This window comes from Myotis lucifugus, unplaced genomic scaffold (genome assembly GCF_000147115.1).
Source record: "Myotis lucifugus unplaced genomic scaffold, Myoluc2.0 scaffold_20, whole genome shotgun sequence".
Classification (NCBI taxonomy): domain Eukaryota; kingdom Metazoa; phylum Chordata; class Mammalia; order Chiroptera; family Vespertilionidae; genus Myotis; species Myotis lucifugus.
This window is the reverse complement of record NW_005871068.1, coordinates 10,241,891-10,262,189: the sequence shown is the minus strand read 5'-3', so window position 1 is coordinate 10,262,189 and position 20,299 is coordinate 10,241,891. Positions and strand designations below refer to the sequence as shown.

General features: G+C 36.3%; 1 protein-coding gene across 1 annotated transcript in view; it reads left to right on the top strand.

The window, feature by feature from the left end:
• DMD (dystrophin) overlaps nucleotides 1-20,299 on the top strand; it is a 2,279,750-nt gene that overhangs the window by 502,779 nt on the left and 1,756,672 nt on the right. The gene's annotated exons all lie outside the window — the stretch shown is intronic.

Sequence of the window (20,299 nt, the reverse complement as noted above, 5' to 3'; positions counted from 1 at the left end):
GACCTCAAATCTATGTAAGTCACACATCATAACTAGATGCAATGTAATAATAACAACCACAACAATAGAAATAGCTAACATTTCTGAGTACTTACTGTATACCAGACTCTGTGCTAAGCTCTTTATGTGGATGATTGACTCCACATAACAGCCTTGTGTGGTATGTACACGTGTCCCCATTTTTCAGATTGGCAAATTGAGGATGCATAAAGTTAGGTGACCTTTTCAAGTGTAGAGTGCTAGTAAGTAAAGAGACTCACATATCATTCTCACATATTGACCTTCCTCCTCATCCAGATTAAGAGTTGAATGCAGGCTGACTGGCTCAGTACCACACTTAGCACTCTTTATACAGTATCACTAAAGAAAGATTCTAGGGCAGGATTATTTTTTTTTACCTTTGAAGTTCTGTGCTTTCAAGTTTAGATTACAACACTTGGTGGGTATATACATTTAACAAATTTTAAAGCAATCACTTTTAAGGCCTTTGAATAACACTTGTTCTCGATTTACAAACTAATGTAACAATTTAAGTTTTTCACATAGTATTCGTAAATTCAATAAGTGGCTCTTTTCTTTGTAGGAAGTGTATTTCAATCATTTGAAAAAACTTCTGAAGTGATTTTAAGAAGCTGAAGAAAAATTACATAAAATAGAGTTACACCATAAAAGCCATTCTTAATACAAAAGCCCATTTGTTCTCCATCACTGAAAAACTGAAAAATACACAAAGGTGGGGAGAATCTGAAGTGATTTCTAAACCCTTTTTGTGCCATAGTTACCTTAAGAAATCTGGTGAACCCTGTGTTCCCCTTCTTAAAATACTCTTTTAAAATATGTAACAGTAAGTACATAAAGTTACAAAGAAAACCAATTGTATAGAAATACAATTAGCAAAATATTAAATAAATTTGTGGTACACCAATAGATATTCTTTTCTAATGCATGAATTAACAAGCAGGTTTAATGACCATAGTCATTTTCAAATAGTGATGAGTGTAAGCAGTACATGGAGACATTTGCAACAGGTTCTATGTGATATGAAAATAGGATTATAAATTGTGGCAAAATCTCAAGTACTGCTAATGATGTTTAATTGCCTAAGATCATAAAGAAAGAAAATGATAAGAAATGTAGGTAATACAGAAAATAAATATGTACCTTTTTTCTATTCAAGTTCATGGACCCGTGATTCACAAACCTCCTTACCTTGGCCCTGTGGACCTCAGGTTGAGATCCTCTCAGAATTTAGTGCTAGGATGAAGTTACTTTCCTTTTATTCAATAACAGCTATATAACTCACTATTATTTCATTTCTCTCTCTACTTTCCAGAAGCCTAAGGATAAATGTTTGCTAATTTGTAGTAGCTATTCTTAGCTTATACAGTTTTATTATGTTTGCATCTTTCTTCTTAGCCTTCTTTAGACTCTAGACACAGAATAGGAGATGTGAGTGCTGAGACTGTTGATAGAGAATAACCAGTTTAACCCACTTCGTTTTCATATAAGAAATGAATGCTCAGATTATGCTATGCGGAATAAGCCAGTTGGAGAGGTAAATGTTACATGATCTCACTCATATGTGGGATATAATGATCAACATAATTTGGTGAGCAAGAACAGGTCCAGAGACAAATAGTAGGGGAGTGGGGGTGAGAGAGCAACCAAAAGGCTTGTATGCATGTATATTAGCATAACCAATGGACACAGGCATTGGGGCAGTGAGGGTTTGCCTGGGGTGGGAATGGCTGGGGGGGGGGTCAATTTGAGGAAAAGAAGACATATGTAAAACTTTAGACAATAAAAAAAAAGAAATGAATGCTCAGCCAGGTGCCTTGATGTGTTCAAGGTTACACAATCAGTGGAAGAGCTGAGCCTAGAATAGAGTTTCTCAAAATGTAATCCACTTTATTCCTGCATCAGAATCAACTGGCAATATGTATTTTTTAAAACAGGCTCATCCAGGTGGTTCTGATATATACTAAAGTCTGAGAAACAGAGGACTGAGTCAAGAATGCCTAGTTTTAGTTCTTTCCCACTAAAGCACACTGCCTGCGAAATATATAAATGAGAAGGTAGGAGAATGAATCAAAATCACAGAGAGGCAAGTAGCCAGTGATCTCAAGAGCCCACATTTAGGGATCAGATTTTACTGGTATTATATGACCACTTCACAAATTATACAGGACTCAAAAGGAAATTAAAACAATGAGAAGCTGGATGAGGTCAAGACGGATAACTGACAAGACAAGTATGATAAACAGTTGAAGGAGAGAGGGAGATTTGACTGATGGTGATGCCATAGCTACTACTAAGTTAAGAGTTTAAAAGGAATGGGCTGGAGCACTGGAATCTCCCCATTGCCTCTCTTGCATTCCTTCATTTCTTCTCACAACAACCAGAGATTTTTTAAAATTTCTTTATTGATTAAGTTATTACATATATGTCCTTATCCCCACATTACCCCCCCCCACTCATGCCCTCACCCCCCCCCCCCGTTGTCTGTGTCAATTGGTTAGGCCTATATGCTTGCGTGTAAGTCCTTTGGTTGATCTCTCCCCCTTACCCCCACCCTCCCCTACCTTCCCTCTGAGGTTTGACAGTCTGATCAATGCTTCTCTGTCTCTGGATCTGTTTTTGTTTATCAGTTTATGTTGTTCATTATATTCCATAAATGAGTGAGATCATGTGATATTTATCTTTCTCTGACTGGCTTATTTCACTTAGCATAATGCTCTCCAGTTCCATCCAGGCTGTTGCAAATGGTAAGAACTCCTTTTTTATCACAGAGTAGTATTCCATTGTGTAGATGTACGACAGTTTGTTAATCCACTCATCTGCTGATGGGCACTTAGGCTGTTTCCAAATCTTAGCTATGGTGAATTGTGCTAAGAACATAGGGGTGCATATATCCTTTGTAATTGGTGTTTCTAGTTTATTGGGATATATTCCTAGAAGTGGGATCAGTGGGTCAAATGGGAGTTCCATTTTTAGTTTTTTGAGGAAACTCCATACTGTTCTCCACAGTGGCTGCACCAATCTGCATTCCCACCAGCAGTGCACCAGGGTTCCTTTTTCTCCACATCCTCACCAGCACTTGTCATTTGTTGATTTGTTGATGATAGCCATTCTGACAGGTGTGAGATGGTACCTCATTGCTGTTTTTATTTGCATCTCTCAGATAATTAGTGACTTTGAGCATGTTTTCATATGTCTCTTGGCCTTTCTTCTGTCTTCTTTCGAAAAGTATCTATTTAGGTCCGTTGACCATTTTTTGATCGGGTTGTTTATCTTCCTTTTGTTAAGTTGTATGAGTTCCCTGTAAATGTTGGAGATTAAACCCTTATCAGAGATATCATTGGCAATATGTTCTCCCATGCAGTGAGCTTATCTTGTTGTGTTGTTGATGGTTTCCTTTGCTGTGCAAAAGCTTTTTATTTTGATGTCGTCCCATTTGATTATTTCCTTTATAAAAGGCCAATTAGACCATATCTCTTCCTCTATGTAAAACCCATCAAAGCCTTTCCATTGCATTTAGAAAACTTCTATACCATGACAACTCTTATTCCTCTTTGGTTACTAACTTCCTTTCAAACCACTCTCTCTGTTTCCCCTTGTGTGTGCTAGTCTCTCTATCTTATTTCTGTTCCCATCTCCCTTCTTCAAGAGTCTGGCTCTATGTCATCTTTCATTAATTTTTTTTCAATTATAGTTTACACTCATTATTATTTTTCCCCTTTTTATTTTTTTATTTTTTCCCTTTATTGAATAAGATATTACAAATGTGTCCTTATCCCCCAATGTCCCTCATCCCCCCAATCCTGCCCTACCCCTGCCCCTCCCTGTTGTCCACATCCATCACTTATGCTTATATGCATGCATACAAGTCCTTTGGTTGATCTCTCCCCCTCACCCCCACCCCCCGCTGCCTTCCCTCTGAGTTTTGAGCATCTGATCAATGTTTCTCTGTCTCTACATCTGTTTTTGTTCATCGGTTTATGTTGTTCATTATAATCCACAAATGAGTGAGAGCATGTGATATTTATCTTTCTCTGACTGACTTATTTCTCTTAGCATAATGCTCTCCAGCTCCATCCATGCTGTTGCAAATGGAATATTATTTTATATTAGTTTCACGTGTGCAAGATAGTGGTTAGAGTTAGACAATCACATCCTTTACAAAGGGTTCCCTCTGATATTTCTAGTACCCACCTGGCCCCATACTTAGTTATAGCAATTTTATTGACTATATTTCCTATGCTGTACTTTACATCCCCATGACTATTTTCTAACTACAAATCTGTACTTCTCAATCCCTTCACCTTTTACACCCAGTTCCCCAACCCCCTTCTCTTCTTGAAACCACCAGTCTATTCTCTGTATCTATGAATCTGTTTCTATGTCATCTTTCAGATCTTACATTGAATGTCATTTCCTCAGAAAGACTTCTTATCTATGTAGCATGGCCTTGTAATCGTCTTTCAGATAACTCTATTTTTGTCTTAGAATTTGAAATCTTAAAATCTCTATTTTTATATTTATTTATTTACTTTTTTTGTTGTTCATCTTCCTGGGGAGATAGTAAGCTCTGGGAATGTAGAAACTAAATCATTATCCACCTAAACCTCATGTGATGTCATATTGTAGATACTCAATCAATATTTGTTGAATTTAAAGATGAAGAGACAGTGTTCAAGAATAGTAGACTGTGGTGACAGGGAGTAATTTACTGTTTGTGATCCATGAGATAGAATAATTCAAGGTGGATGAGAAGTCATGAACTGGCCACATGTATGGATATAAAGTGATGATCAAAGCCACTGGAACTTAGCAGGTCAAACAGCTGGGAAGTAAAGGCATTAATTATGATAATGGTCAACAGCATGTTGGTCATGATGGCATGTCAATCTCTAAGTTTCAAGGACAAAAGCCATCCTTACTTGGAGTCCTCTGCTGATACAATTAATTCATGCTGTCTATTCTTGCTTTTTGGCCCTTATGCCCAAATTCCCACCAGAGATAATTGGGGTCCTGTCAAGCCCTCAACTATCATATCCTTTTCAGTGTTTTTTTAAAACTATATTTTTATTGATGAGAGAGAGAGAGAGAGAGAGAGAGAGAGAGAGAGAGAGAGGGAGAGAGAGAGAGAGAGAATCATTGATCAGCTGCCTCCTGCATACCCCACACTGCGGATTGAGCCCACAACCTATGTGCCCTGACCAGGAATCAAACCGTGACCTCCGGGTTCATAGGTCAACACTCAACCACTGAGCCACACCAGTTCAGTTTCCATGTTATTTTCATACCAATCTAGGAATGCCTCAAGTGCCCAGGAGCATCCCTTCAGTCTCACCTACATTGAAATTGACTGATTCTTCCATTGCCTATTCTATAGCAGTGGTGCTATAGAGATAGGGAAGGAGTGGGATCTCTAATTGGCTTCAACCTCCTGGGCCATCTCCCTAACAAGCCAGGCAGGTGTCTTCTCAGCTCTAGGATTCTCCCCAACATACCTAGGGGTTGATCTGAGAGTGGTAGTAGGAAGATAGAGTCCCTTCTCAGAAACTAACAGTAATGGCTATTTTACCACAATCCATATCCATCCTCTCCTTTTCCCAGCTGCTAAACTTTATCTCCTTTTGGATGAGACAGCCTGCTTCTGTATCATTATGCAGTTTTCCCAACTCTTTTTTATGGGATAGATAACTGTCATTGGTACTCAATATACTGAGGATTTTGCAATGCACTGCTCTGATGTTTGCCAAAGATTTCACAGGTTACTTAGAAACATCTAAGTTTAGTATCTTATGTTATGTTACTTTAGTATCTTATGTTATTCTTTGCATTTTCATGGTAACAAACATATATTTAGGGAAGTACACATACACAGATTCCAAGAATAAGGGGAAAGACCCTTACTGTTGAGGCTGCTATCTACACTAAGAAAAGAGAAACATGCAAAATGACCATCCCTCCGCTATGCCCACCAGCCAATCAGAGTGATATGCAAATTAAGCCAACAAAGATGGCAGTTAACTTGCATACACAGGCCCAGAGCAAAGACTGAAGACAGCGTAGAAGGAAGCCAACCGCTGCAGAAGGGAGCGAAGCGGAAGAGAAGGGAATGGAGCCGAGGTAGCAGAGACAGGAGCAGAGATGAGGCAGCAGAGACGGGAGGAGGCGAAGTGGCGGAGAAGGGAGGGAGCCGAGGCAGTGAAGAAGGGAGGGAGCGAGGAAGCCCTATTCTTGCAGGAATCTTCCTGCAAGGGGCCTCTAGTAACAAAATATTAGATAATGGGTGGCTTAGAAACATCAGAAATTTATGTCTCATAGCTCGGGAGGTTGGAAGTCCAAGATCAGGTGCCAGCATGGTAAGGTTCTGGTTAAGGTCTTCTTCCAGGTTGCAGACTGTCAACTTCTTGATATATCCTCACATGGCAAAAGGGCCTAGGGAGTTCTGTGGGTCCTCTTTTATAAGGATGCTAATCCCATTCATGAGTGCTCCACCTTCAGGACTTAAACTCCTCCCAAAGGTCCCACCTCCTAATACCGTCAACTTGGGGAGTAGGATTTCAGCATATGAAATATGGGGGCACAAAAAAATTCAAACCATAGCAAGGGGAGGGGGCAGAGGAGGCAAGTCTTTAACCTGTTATGTTTGTAGGTAAATGAAAATGAAAATGAATTTCCAAGTCAGAAAAGCTTGTGATGGAGTAGTCAAAATTGAGGAAATAAAGGCAACTGTTCAAAATACTTTAGGGTTTCAAGATACTGAGGAAAGAGTTAGGAGGTGGACTGATGGTGAGGGCAGAAGGAAAAATGGACCAAAATAGAAAGGAATAAAAATGTGGAAAAATATTGCAGATTTAGGTAGGTGGTTCTATCGAGGGCTGGGATTAAAGCTTCTTTGGACAAGGAAGCAAGGCCAAGAACATTTTAATAATCATAGGGTATGGTATGAAGAATCTTTAAAACATTGAACAACTAAGCAAGCAACCAACCAACCAAACAATAAAACACCAAATAAACAACAACACTGGGGCTGGAATTCATTATTGATTAGGTTCTAGTTCCAACTGGCAATTTTGTTTAATATGGTGCAGTGAACTGTTATGACAGTTTCATCCCAGATGCCCATGTTAGCTGTTGACAAGGAGTGCCATTTATTACTGCCACTAGGTTTTATATAAATGTGGATGTTATATTTTTGTGTCACTTTTTCCCCCATTCAGATTATTATTGACATATGTTGCCTGCTACTAGTATATACCAGTTGAACAAGTATTTATCCTTGAAACTTGAAAATTGTTTTTCTTCTTCTTCAACCAATTCATGATGGATCATGCATAAAAATACAAGAAGTCTGTAGCACTTTACCATGGCCATTTTCCCCATATTAATTCCAGTTGGTTTTTAAAGATTAATTTGTGGTCAAATTGGTTTTAGTCACTAAAGAATACCTTAAGGAAAGTGAAGTCCATTTTAATGATTATGTATATTTTTAACTGCCTCTAAGGAATTGTTAAGATTGGATTATAAGAAGGTTATTGATAATAACTGATATGTTATTATACAGGATGATGCTTGTTTTGTGAATTAAATTAGATAACAATATTTAGTAGTTTATATTATTTTTTCCATACATGCATTAATTAATTAATTCCTATTGATCTTTTCCCTCATGGATTGTACACAGACTTTATTAAGGATAAAAAAGGAAATGGGCAGAAGTACCAAAGGCTGAGGAATAAAATTATCAAAGAATATGCTTTTGATCAATTAGCTTCTAAATCCTTGTTCTCAAAATAACCATACCACGCTGGGTATTTTCCATAAAATGAGGAAGTCAGAATAATTCCCAGTACTACACAATGATAAATACTCAGAGGGTTGACTATGATTTGCAAATTCCCAAAGTGGCTACATTTGAAGGCCATCTTTTCTACCCTCTTTGATTTAGACACAAATACATTTTAGCTTTTAGCCATGATAGTACAGTCTAAGATAAACATGACTGTGAGCCCTTAATAGGGCCATAGTTAGGGAGATGCCAATACAAAATAGTCTATTTTCAATAGAATAAACAAGCAGGTTTCACCATGCCTTTTTTTCCAAAATAAAATGTTAAGGATTTTGTTTAATTACGCGGGGAAATGTTTATCACAAGAGGTTCAATAAAATCAACAAACAAAAAATCAGAGAGTGGGATAGGGTTGAAGCTATAGCCTACAGAGTCAGAGGATGGATTTGAATCTGAGTTTAATTTGAACCTTCGAGAATTTACTTAAGACTCTGAGTCTTAATATTCTCATCTTTAAAAATGTAGAAGCAATGTCTTCCTCACTAATTCGTTCTACTGTCAAACAGAATAAGTTTGACACTTCATAAAATTCTTAGAACATCTCAGTTTAATAAAGAAACACTTAAAATGGTACTTAGGTTGAAGAAGGTGAATAGGCTGTCAGGAGGAGAATGAAAAGAGGAAGAGGAAGAGGAAGAGAAAAACTAGAAATGTGATAGTTCAAGCTTGAAAAACGTGTTGTTATATATGAATAGAAAAGAGTATGCTTACATATGAATATAAAAAGTCTGAAAAAAACATGATGACATTTGATCAGTGTATTATTTTTCTGTATATTAGTTTTTCCACAAAGCATATTTACTGGTTTTAAAATCAGAAGAAAACTTTTTAAAACCAAGGAATTAAAATGAATAATTTTTCCATTTTAAATTTCATTTTAACTATGTTCAAACCTCTAACTCATATCTTACTATCTAAATTCAATAAAAGATTGCCAGTGCATCCCCAGTAATATTTAAATTTAAGAGGCCAAAATACAGTTATCCAACCAGGTGAGTGAGAACCAACCTTTTAAAAGTTGATAAGTATTCAGCATTAAAAAATCTCATAATTATTATATTTTTAAACCAAGATAAATTTAATTTCTTTTTTATAGTATTTTGGGGAAGTTGCTATTTCATCAAATAAAGCATTTTGCACAGCAATGATTAGCAAATGTTTGGTGTTGATAGAGATTAATTATTGAATTAAGCACATTTTGCAGTTAAGTTATATAATAATAGATAAGTCCTGGTAAAACTTGTATTTAAAGAGTTATTAAAGTAATTTTTCTTATTTTTGAAATAAACAGGTGTCTATTACAATTTTCTAATTATTACACAAGGCAATTTAAAATATTTCTTTTGAGCTTTGTAAAGAAATAATGTCAATCCTAACTCCTTCCCTTTGCTTGTTATCCAGTTTAATTTATTTAAAAATGTAGTATTCTAGAAACACTAACTGAACGTGACAGTTTAATTCACAGAGAATTCCTTTTAATTCACTATTTTTGTTTTGAAAATGTCTGAATGATAAATCACTGGAAATTAGAGCTTATTATGACAGTTAGATAAACAGGAATTTTTATCTAGAGTGACAACAGAGTAAAAAAATCTAGCAAATAGGAGGACAAAAATTCACCTTTTCTTTTATTAACTTCTCATAAGATCCAAGTGAACCATCAAATGAACTTGCTGAATAAGAAATATAACTTTTGTTGTATTTGCAATATATAACTACAGAAGAGTTAAGAAATTACATTTTATTAAAGCAAACTTTAGAAATCTCTTATGGTTGACACTAGTGTGTTTTTTATTGTTCCATGAAGCTGAGAATTAACAATAATAGGAATTTGTTAATTTTGTTTTTTTTCAAGATGGAATTGGAGGAGTTATGTGGAGTATATTGCAGATAATTCATTGAGTCAAATATATAGCAATAGTGACTTTTTGCCCATATTCAATTTCAGCAGTTAAAATAATATTTCCTATCTTGAAGTTCTTTTTCACCAAAATTCCAAGGGCTCTTTTAAAATATTTCATAAGTAATTTATCCATTGTTATAATGCAGTTTATTTTTGAGACATCTTTCTTCTGTGTAGAAATAAGCATTCATATATGGACATGTATCAGTTAGCTATTGCTGTGTAACAAGATAACTCCAAACTCATTAGGTTAAATCAACAACCATTTATTATTCTTTCAAATCTTCAGAAATTTCCAGGCAGTTCTTCAGCTCTTATCTGATCCTTAGCATCTGATCTTTACCTTCTGCTTCCATTATCTTCCTCTTTTCACATCTAGCTATTGATTTTCTATTCAACCTTATTATTCAATCTGGGATGACCTCATCTGGGACTACTGGGACAACTTGGTTTTGCTTCATGTCTCATCTTTCAGCTGTCTGGTTCAGGCATGTTATTTTTGCACAGGTGGAGACATAAACATGAGAGTAAAACTGTTCAAGCCGTTGTGAGGCCTACATTTGGAAGTGGAACACCATCATTTCCACTGCATTCTATTGGTCAAAGCAAGGCAGTGGTCAACCCAGATTCCAGAGGCAGGGGAATAGACACCACCTCTTCATGAGAGGAACAGCATAGTCCCATTGCAAAGGGCATGGCTTCAGGAAAGAATGAAATATTTGGCCCAGTTTTGTGGTTAACCTGTCTTAGATAGTGACCTCTGCTTTCACAAAAACAGGTTCAGATGGAAAGGTTTATAACTTCCCATTGATTAGGATTTTAAGGAGCTCATATTTGCAATTTAGGGTAGGTGCTCCTTGCCAAGTAATATTTCCAGACAAGAATAGTTCTCTCAAATTCTTAAGACTTGAAAATTAGCCTCTAAACAATGCCAGTATTGCTCTTTTGTAAACAATATTAACTACCTTAAAACATTCATCTAAATATTAATATGAAACATATGGTAAATACTTCAAAATTAGATTCCATGTTCAAAAGAATAAAAGCAAGACCATTTGGCATTTGCCCACACCTTTGGGTGGCAAACCAAGTCCTTGCTGCTGTGGTCTCTCACACATCTCAAGTCTCATCTCCCATTCCTCCATGTACCCTGTGCTCCAAGAACTTACTTATCACAGTTTCTTGACTAGTTCATGCAAGTTAATTTATCTGATCCTCAGCTTCTGAAGTGTCTCTCTGCTTGGCTTTCTCTTCCTCTTTCCACATCTAGCTATTGATTTCCTATTCAACCTTGTAAATTCAGTTCAAGGATTTCTGCTTCTGTTTGTCTCTCAAGTGAAAATGACATATCTCATTTGTGCTGGCAACATACTTACCCATCACTATTGACAGGATTATAACACCGTGGTATAATTATATTGGCTGAAATGCATAGCTCTTTTCTATTCTGTGACTAAAGCTGTGAAAACAATGGCAATATCTTTTTTAAAAAAGTCTTTTATCTTCCCAATTATTCCCAGAGCCTGCCTGGCACAATATAAAGCATTGGAATAATATCTATGAAATTTAGTTGAATAATTTAATTAACCCCCTCTTTTGACTATGAGAGAAATAAGCAAATTACTAAATAATTTATCCAAGTTCACACAGTTGGGAAAAGTTACAACTGTGATTAAATACAGGCCTATTTGGCCCCAGATGCTATATTCTTTCATTTGAATCTCACTTAGAAGACTTTCCAATATGTAACTGGCATGTTTGAGTGGATCTCTGAAGAAATACTGCGCTAAATGCATGAGTAAAACTTTTCCTTACATTTACTACTACCTCACTTAATCTTTCTCAGCTTCAAGGGTTATATTTTGATTTATAGCCTTCAAGGTTTTTTGTATGAGGGATTGGTTTTGTATTTTAATTTAATTAACATTAAAAAGTCAGATTTTCCATATACCTTAGAGTGAGTTCTGCATTTAAACAATGTTTTTTTGGTCTCTAGAGCAGTATTTACTAGATTTATTGAGGAATTCACTGCCTGGCATACTGGACTCCTGAAAGAGTTAATAGATTCTCCAAAAAGAGTGATATAACAATACAAATTTAGGACAAGGAAGAATTTTTCTAATGTACACATGTAGAATTATCACTGTGCTATTATCCTTTGATTACTAATTCAATTTAAAATTAGAAGCAATTTTGCCCTGGACAGTTCGCTCAATGGTTAGAATGTTGACCCTCAGACCAGATGGTCGCAGTTTCGATTTCCAGTCAAGGGCACATACCTGGGTTGCAGGTTTGATCCCTGGCCCTGGTGAGTAGGGGCTTGTGAGGGAGGCATGCAATTGGTGTGTGTCTCACATCAATGTGTTTTTTTTTTCTCTTTCTCCCTCCCTCCCCCCTTCCACTCTGTCTAAAAATCAATAGAAAAAATATCCTCAGGTGAGGATTAACAAAAAATTTAGAAGCAATTTTGTTTGTAGGCTATATAACTGTATCTGACTTTCAGAGACCTCAGGGGAAAGAAAAAGAATAAATTAGTTAAGTGATCCTTATTTTATTGAAAGAGATTTTGAAACTGCAGGAATAAAACTTATTTAACATTGACCCTGAATGACACTATGGCCAAAAAAGCCCAGTTCAAACTGAAGTTACAAAGTATAGAATAACTAAGAAATCTGGAAATAGACTGCCTAAGTTTGGATTCATATGAACCACTTACTTGCTGCATGAACTTAGTCAAGTAATTTATATTCTCTGTGCCTCAGTTTTATCACCAGTAAAATGGGAATGGTTTTAATTCATTGTGGTGAGGATTAATTAAAATAACCCATGTATAGCACACAGAATTTGAGGCTGATATAAACTAAACACTCAATTAGTCATGGCTTCTAAAATATATCAAGTTGAATAATATGAAATTACCAATATTCAACCATATTTGACTATAGAATTGAAAGTTTCATATGATTCAAACTATTAAAAGGAAAAAGAGGTATAGTGGGGACAAAAGCTCTTATTTAAATACTAGAGGCCCAGTGCATGAAATTCGTGCATGGGGGGGGGGGTGTGTCCCTCAGCCTAGCCTGCACCTTCTCCAATCTGGGACCCCTTTAGGGATGTCTGACTGCCCATTTAGGCCTGATCCCACTAGGCCAAAATGGGCAGTCGGACATCCCTCTCATAATCTAGGACTCCTGGCTCCCAACTGCTTGCCTGCCTGATTGCCCCTAACCGATTCTGCGTGCCAGCCTGATCACCCCCTAGCCACTTCCCTGCCAGCCTGGTCACCCCCAACTGCCCTCCCCTGCCAGCCATCTTGTGGTGGCCATCTTGTGTCCACATGGGAGTGGCCATCTTGTGTATTGGAGTGATGGTCAATTTGCATATTACCTCTTTATTAGATAGAATTCTTTTCTGTGTGACTTGTATTTTCTTGTTCCCTTGATTTGGCATTGCCAATAAGCAGACCCTCCTCATAGCCATGGAAGAAGGCAATGGATAGTCCAAGGCTGCCTTCTTACTGTGTAGGGTAGGGAAGGATTATGAAGAGGCTGTGTATTGTCACATAATTGTCCACACTCAATTGCATTGCAGCATAATTGAGAAATTATCAGAATGTTAATTTTATAAATAAAATTTACATTTAATAATTGGCCATAAGGTCTCCTCCTACTGGATATGAACAAGCCTGAATAATCCTTTCTCCCTTGGCAGTTTGCCTGGAGCTAAGTACTAATCCTTGGCATTTCTCTAATGTTTTTTTTCTTCTTTTTGAAGAATCAGAGTGTTATTTAGATGCTTTGAAACCAAGTGCTTTGTCTTACAAACTATATACTTTGCTTATTCTGTCACAAAGTGATTATCAGGGATAAAATATACTCAACATCCATTTCTGTCACTGTCTACTCTAGCTCAACCTTAAATCATATACCTACATGATTCAATAGAAAAATTTAATTTAATTTTCAGAATTTTAAATTTATAGGGGGTAATTAAAAGTGGTATAGGAGAATTAGTTACAATTATGGTTGGTAAGTTTCCACATATTTTAACATAATTATTTGTGAATTATATTAAAGTTATATCTAAAAATGCAAAATAGAAAGTTAGCATAATTTTACTTGTACTTGTTTCAGAATACCTGGTGATTGAATTTGTACTGACCTATCTAATTTACAGAGAAAACTCAGGACTTGGTTAAGAATTCAGTTTTACAAAATAGCACCAGAGGCACAGGTGCATGGAACAGACGGACAGATCTCAGAGGAGAGGGGAGTGGGGGGACCTGGAAGAGATTAGCTAAAGAATATATACTGTATGCATATATGCATAGCCCTTGGACATAGACAACAATGAGGTGAAGGAAGGGAAAACAGAGGGAGGCTGGATGGAAGGGGACAAAGTGCCAACAATAAAAAAAAATCAGTTTTATTACAAAACATGTTAAAGATAGACCTGATCAGACAAGAAACCATGCTGAGTTTTGGTTAAGCACACTTTACTTTGGGGTTTATAATAGCCCATTTACAGATAATTACTTGACTTTCATTAACTATTGTTATGGCTCCTGTTTAAATTTCTAATGTATAATCTGGTTGAATCTTTTCTCATGTACTTAATAGTATAACACACACATTGGGTCCTAGTGATTATGTTTTGTAAAGAGTTAGTGACAAATAACATTTTAATCTGGAGAGGTTGTAAAACTATTATATTATCTAATTTAGCTCTCGAGCACTTCTTAGCTCCAGGGGATAACTTGGATTTTTCTTGATTATCTTTGTAGCCCAGATTTAGTTCTGTTCCTTATATATAAAAGTCTCTAAAGTATTTGATGCTAAGGAATAAAGAATAATATATGTTAATTTTTATCTGTTGATGCCTACAAAGCATACTATTACTTTGATATTCTATTATAGAAGAGAAAGTGTCCCAATGATCCATTTGGTTCTTTGAAATGACATTACCAGATATAGAAATACTGTAATATAGGAGGTTTGGGAAGGAAGACTTGGGCCTTTATTTATTTCCTGACAATGGCATCCCTGACATTGATCCCTTGGATCACAGGGAGTTTGTTTCTGTGTCTAGGGTGTTAAATGATTTTGGTTTATCCCTCTGGGTCAACTCCCTCCCTCTCTGTGGATGATATCAAAAGACTTCTTTGCCCTTGAGCTTCCAGTTGGATTTGGCTAATGAGAGCATTTACATGAGATCTGAGGGATGGAGGAAAGACCAGAGTATTTATTCACTGCATTCATCTCCCAAATATAAAAATTCCTGTCTGTTGACCCTCTCAGCTCTTTCTTTGTTCAGGGACCAGTAACCATCCTCTTTCTCTTCATTCCTCTCAGTCTAGGAGTGATAATAGCACTTCTCTATTACCAGTTCTGGTGATTTCTTTATAGTCTGCCCTCATATTTGTAAATTGTCTCTTATTAAACTCTCTTCAAGTTACCCAAGTCCTTTAGGATCCTGGGACACTCAAAGGAGAGAGTTCTCTCCACCTCCAGGTGATATCATTTAATAGGAAGGAGAAAATATAATTAGGGTTTATGGAGCATTATCTATGCCAGGTGACATGCTGGACACTATATTTATTAATGCATTTAATCCCCATACTAGTACTTTGACATTGATCCCTCTGTTATTCTGGGGTGAAAGTTACAAGGTGAACTGTGGAAAATGTGGATTATTTGAGTTAAAAATTTGGAATAGTTTCATGATAGCTAACACTCACTGAGTGCATCTTACACATATGATGTTCTAAGTGTACTTAAATCTTCTCAGCAGCACCACAAGTTAGATAATAGCAGATCTTCATTTTATACATGAAAAAGATAAGGTACAGAGAGGTTAAGTTCCTTGCTTAATATCACACAGCTGAAATATGGCAGAGCTGGGATTTGAACCAATTCATTCTGGGTACAGAGAAAATATTCTTATTTACTGTATTATACCACTTCCCTTGGTTTTGTAAATTGTATTTCATCAATGCAATTTTCCCACCCAAATTCTATCTGTACAAACCTGATGTCTTCCAGTCATCAGTTGCCTAAAATGGAATACTAAACCACCATTATTCTTCCATTTTTTAGAGACTCCTTTCAAGAGAAAACTAATTTATAGTACTAAAAGTCAGTAGAGCCATCCTTGAAGAGGAGTGCCCACAAGGGGGTATGAGGAAGCTCACAGGTTGCTAGTCATATTGCATTTCTCTGTCTGGTATGGTTAATATGAATGTGTTCAGTTTGTGAAAATTCATTGAGCTAACACTTAAGATACATTTACTTTCCTTGATGTATATTATATCTGAATAAAATTTTCTTATGGAATACTTTTTACAACCCATGTTTAAATAAATCATCTAAAAATTGCCTATTTATATTATAATGGGTTGCATTATTTTTATGGGAGCTGATCAGCAGTATTCACCAATAAGTTTTGAATCAATTTTGCACTCCTTTTGGTGTTTCCAGTATCTAAAGATTTGTAAATACAGGGGACTATCTTGACTTTCTGAACAGCTGAGCTGTCCAGAGCCTGACCGTTCTGTAACCAGAAGGCTATGCTAAATCATTCCCAGGCTCTTTACCTTCTTTCTATTGATCTCCATATTTTCAGGTTAAAAGATTGATGTAACTCTAAAGAGTCAGAAGCTATTTAAATATATTCACAAATGCATTTCTGTCTCTTTCTCAATTTTTTTCACTTTGTTTATGCCACTTACCAAGCAATTTGAGTTTTCTTTATAACATTGTCTCTATAAAGATATAAAGAAATTCCATATTTCTTTATATCATACCAACAATGATCTGGAAGGATTATTGTCTCATTTTATGGTCCTTTCATCTTGTTATTTGGGTTAGCAAGGAAGAAAACAATATGTAAGTGAATGCAGAAAACTGCTGAGTATTATCAAAAGTTCACTTTTTAAAGAAAATGTTAGTCATGGAAAGGATTGAAGACAAGAGAGCCAGAGGGTTATATGGCCCAAAGAGGGTTTAATGTTCTGTATGTTTTACAAAATAATTTTCATACACTTGGAAAGAAAGCCATTAAAGATGGGGAATTTTAAGGAAATATTGTTTTCATGACATAAAATGTCACTTGCAACAAAAAGATGTAGGAGATGAAAAGGGAAGAAAACAAAAGAAGATTTAATTAAAAATAATCAAAAGAACAAGAAAAAAAAGAAAAAGCACTTGAAGCTTCTGAGTGTTCTGTGCCATCCACATTTTCAGTATTGGTAATTGAATATGGAGCGACATCTCTCCTCCTTGACTTTCACTTTTACAGGGGTAGCAAACTGTGAGAAAACAGAACACATTGTATATGAGTTCTGAACTTTCTAGCAGGTTCAACAATGCACCATAACTGTATTTACAGCTAGATTCTGGCCAAAGAAAGAGAAGGCAAGGGATAATAGAAGAATAAAACATAAAAAACATGCTATATTTATTGAGTGCCTACTATTTGCCAAGTCTGTGCAGCAAACCTACACTGTTTGATTTAAGCCCCAGAGGAGTGCTCTGAAGTAGTATTATTTCAATCCCCATTTTACCTAAGAGTAAATTGTGCCTCAGAAAGGCGAAGTCACTTGCCTGAGACAGTGTAGCTAATGAATAGGAGACTTGAGTTCAAAAGTCAGCTATTTCTGCCTCTGAAATGTTTGCCCCTTTTGCGACATCAAATCTACAATGCTTTTGAATGAGGAGTTGAATCCAGAAAAAGAAATGAAATCCATCCATGAGAAATGAGATGTTCGCTTTTCCTAGGATATGCATTCTATAGGAAGAATAAGACTGAGCACCTGAAAGTCCATGAAGTTACAAGCTACATTTTGTACAAATCATTGAGCATCACTTTAATTTCAGTTAGACCACAGGCGGGCAAATTTCACTCAAAGTGCTTGAAATTGCTTTAAAGTAAAAACAAATGTGCATTAAGAGAAGAAGGCAATATCTCCACAAATGCTTAACAGAACACATATGCTTTCATAGAAATTTTGAACCTGTAGTCACTGTATAAGTTTTACTGCCAGACTCCAAGGTGAATTCATTCAATCTCATCTGCTGGAAGGATGCTTGGGGGGAACATTCTGAGAAGCACTCTATTAGAGTCTGTGGTGGATATAACAAATAGAAATTTGATTTCAGTTGTGATACTTTAATATATCATTGATTCTATGAGTTTTGAAAGTTACCTATGATACCAAGAACTTTCTTTTTCTCTTGTGACCTCACTGCTTTTTAGGTGCCCCAACTAGTTGTGCCTGGAGGCCTCTGACTGGCCTACAATTCTTCACTCCCTCTCCATTTTGTTTGGTTGCGATTGCAAAGGGAGAATTATAAAATACCCTGGTCTGTTTGTATAAGTTTAGATCAAAGCAAGATCCTGTTTGCCTTGTTGACCTTTGTCTAGATTCCTTGACCGAAAGCATAAGCTGTCTAGCCCTCATGTCTTGGATGCTGGAGGATCATGCTTTATTTTGTACCTCAAGATTTATCTCCTTCCTTATTTCTGCTTTTCTCCTTGAGTGGCCATTTCCCCACACACATCCTTTCTGGTTTTTCAGGCTTTATCTATCATCTATCTATCTATCTATCTATCTATCTATCTATCTATCTATCTATCTGCCTATCTATACATATATTTTTTGTAAGAATAAGTATCTCTGTCAGCTACCTATACTTTATTTTCTTCTAAACTTGACACATTTCAGTGTGCAATATTCTTTTTGTTGGTAAGTTTAGAAGCCCCACACTGCTCAAAATGCATCTGTAAAATTTTGCTCCTAAACAAAATAAAAACACACACAATATTTTCAAGGCATTGTAGAACTTCAAACAATTTGAAAATAAAACCTTAATATTACTCCCCAAATGCCAAGTTATTCCAGGGTATATATGAGGTTCTTGACAGAATTATTATAAACTGTATGTTCATTTTCATTACTTATTAGTAAAAATCTCTCATTGAAGTTTCATAAAAGTGGCACTATTGTTTTAAGATTTAGTTGTACATTATATGTGGTTAAGGTGCTTTAAAAAAGTCAAGCATGTTAGTGTTTTCTTTTGCTGTGGAGTTTTAAGCAGAACTATTTGAGTAGATTTTCAAAAGATACTTGTAGTTATCTTTGTCAAAGCACATACGTAGCTCAATTCCGAAAGATGGACATAGAGGGGCTGGTAGACTTTTGCAGGGGTCAGTATTCTCATTAAGTGAAACATGGAGGCATTGGCCCAAGTTGTCATTGACATGACTACCTGGCTGTAAGGACAGCCTGAATCCTATGTCTTCAATCTTGGGAGTTTTGGCCTGGAAACCAGGGCTCTTCTTGATTTTCTTGAGCTGTGTGAAATTCAATATTTGCATGTGATTGAAGGAGTGGATAAGAACAGCCCGATCACCCAAAGGCCACCATCACCTGACATTTGTGGAATGTATTTCCTTATCCCCCAGACTATGGGAGTTCCCATAGTTATGTGCTCCTGGGTCCCTTTTACTGCTTCTGTGTAGTACTACCTTTTAGGATTATTTGTTTTCCCTGCTGGTCTCAAAGTCCACAAGGACTGGGGTCATGTCTGTCTGATTTATTAGCATGTGCTCCAGCATGTAGCTCAGGTTTATTGGTGCTCAATAAATATCTGTCACCAATAAATTAGGGCTTTCTAGATAACTTGGGTGAATGATTTCATGTAGAAGGATTATGGGCTTTAAACCAGAAAAAGAAAATATCTGGAGGCATGGCAGAAGAAATAAAATATTAGAAAGATAATCAAATGGAAGGGCAAAAGGCCAAGGAAGCAGCAATATAAAATAGAAAGAACAAAGACCCCAGGAGTTAGACAGATCTGGGCTAAAATTTTGGCTTTTACCACCTTCTGGTTTTGTGACAAAGGGCCACATGTTTAACCTCTTTGCCTCATCTGTGAGATGAGTAGATTAATGCTAACCTCATAGAAGTGTCACAAAGATTATAAGATCCAATCATTTAGTGGAGTGTTTCTCACAAGTAGTTACTCCAATAATGTTAGATGTTGTTAGTGTCTATTATTTTTCCTCAGAATAAATCCCAAGTAAAAGAACTGGAAAAAATAGATAAAAAAAGTTTCACTGGCCTATTTCAACTCAATTTAAAAAAAATATTTTTTTTAATTTGAGCTGTCTATGCTAAGTAAAATAAGCCAGTCAATGAAAGAAAAATACCACATGATCTCACTCATTTATGGATGATTAAGACCATTATAAACTGATGAGCAAAAATAGATACAGAGGCAGAGCAACATCGAACAGATTGTCAAACTACAGCGGGAAGGCTGGGGAGGGTTGGGGGGGTGGGAGCGGGGGTAAGAGATCAACGGAAGAACTTGTATGCATGCATACGAGCATAACCAATGGACACAAGACACTGGGGGGCATGGGAGGCTAGGGGAGGGTCAAGGGGAGAAAAAAAAGGAGACATATATAATACTCTTTGTAATACTTAAAGCAATAAAACAATTAAAATAAATAAATAAAAAGCATGAAAGTCT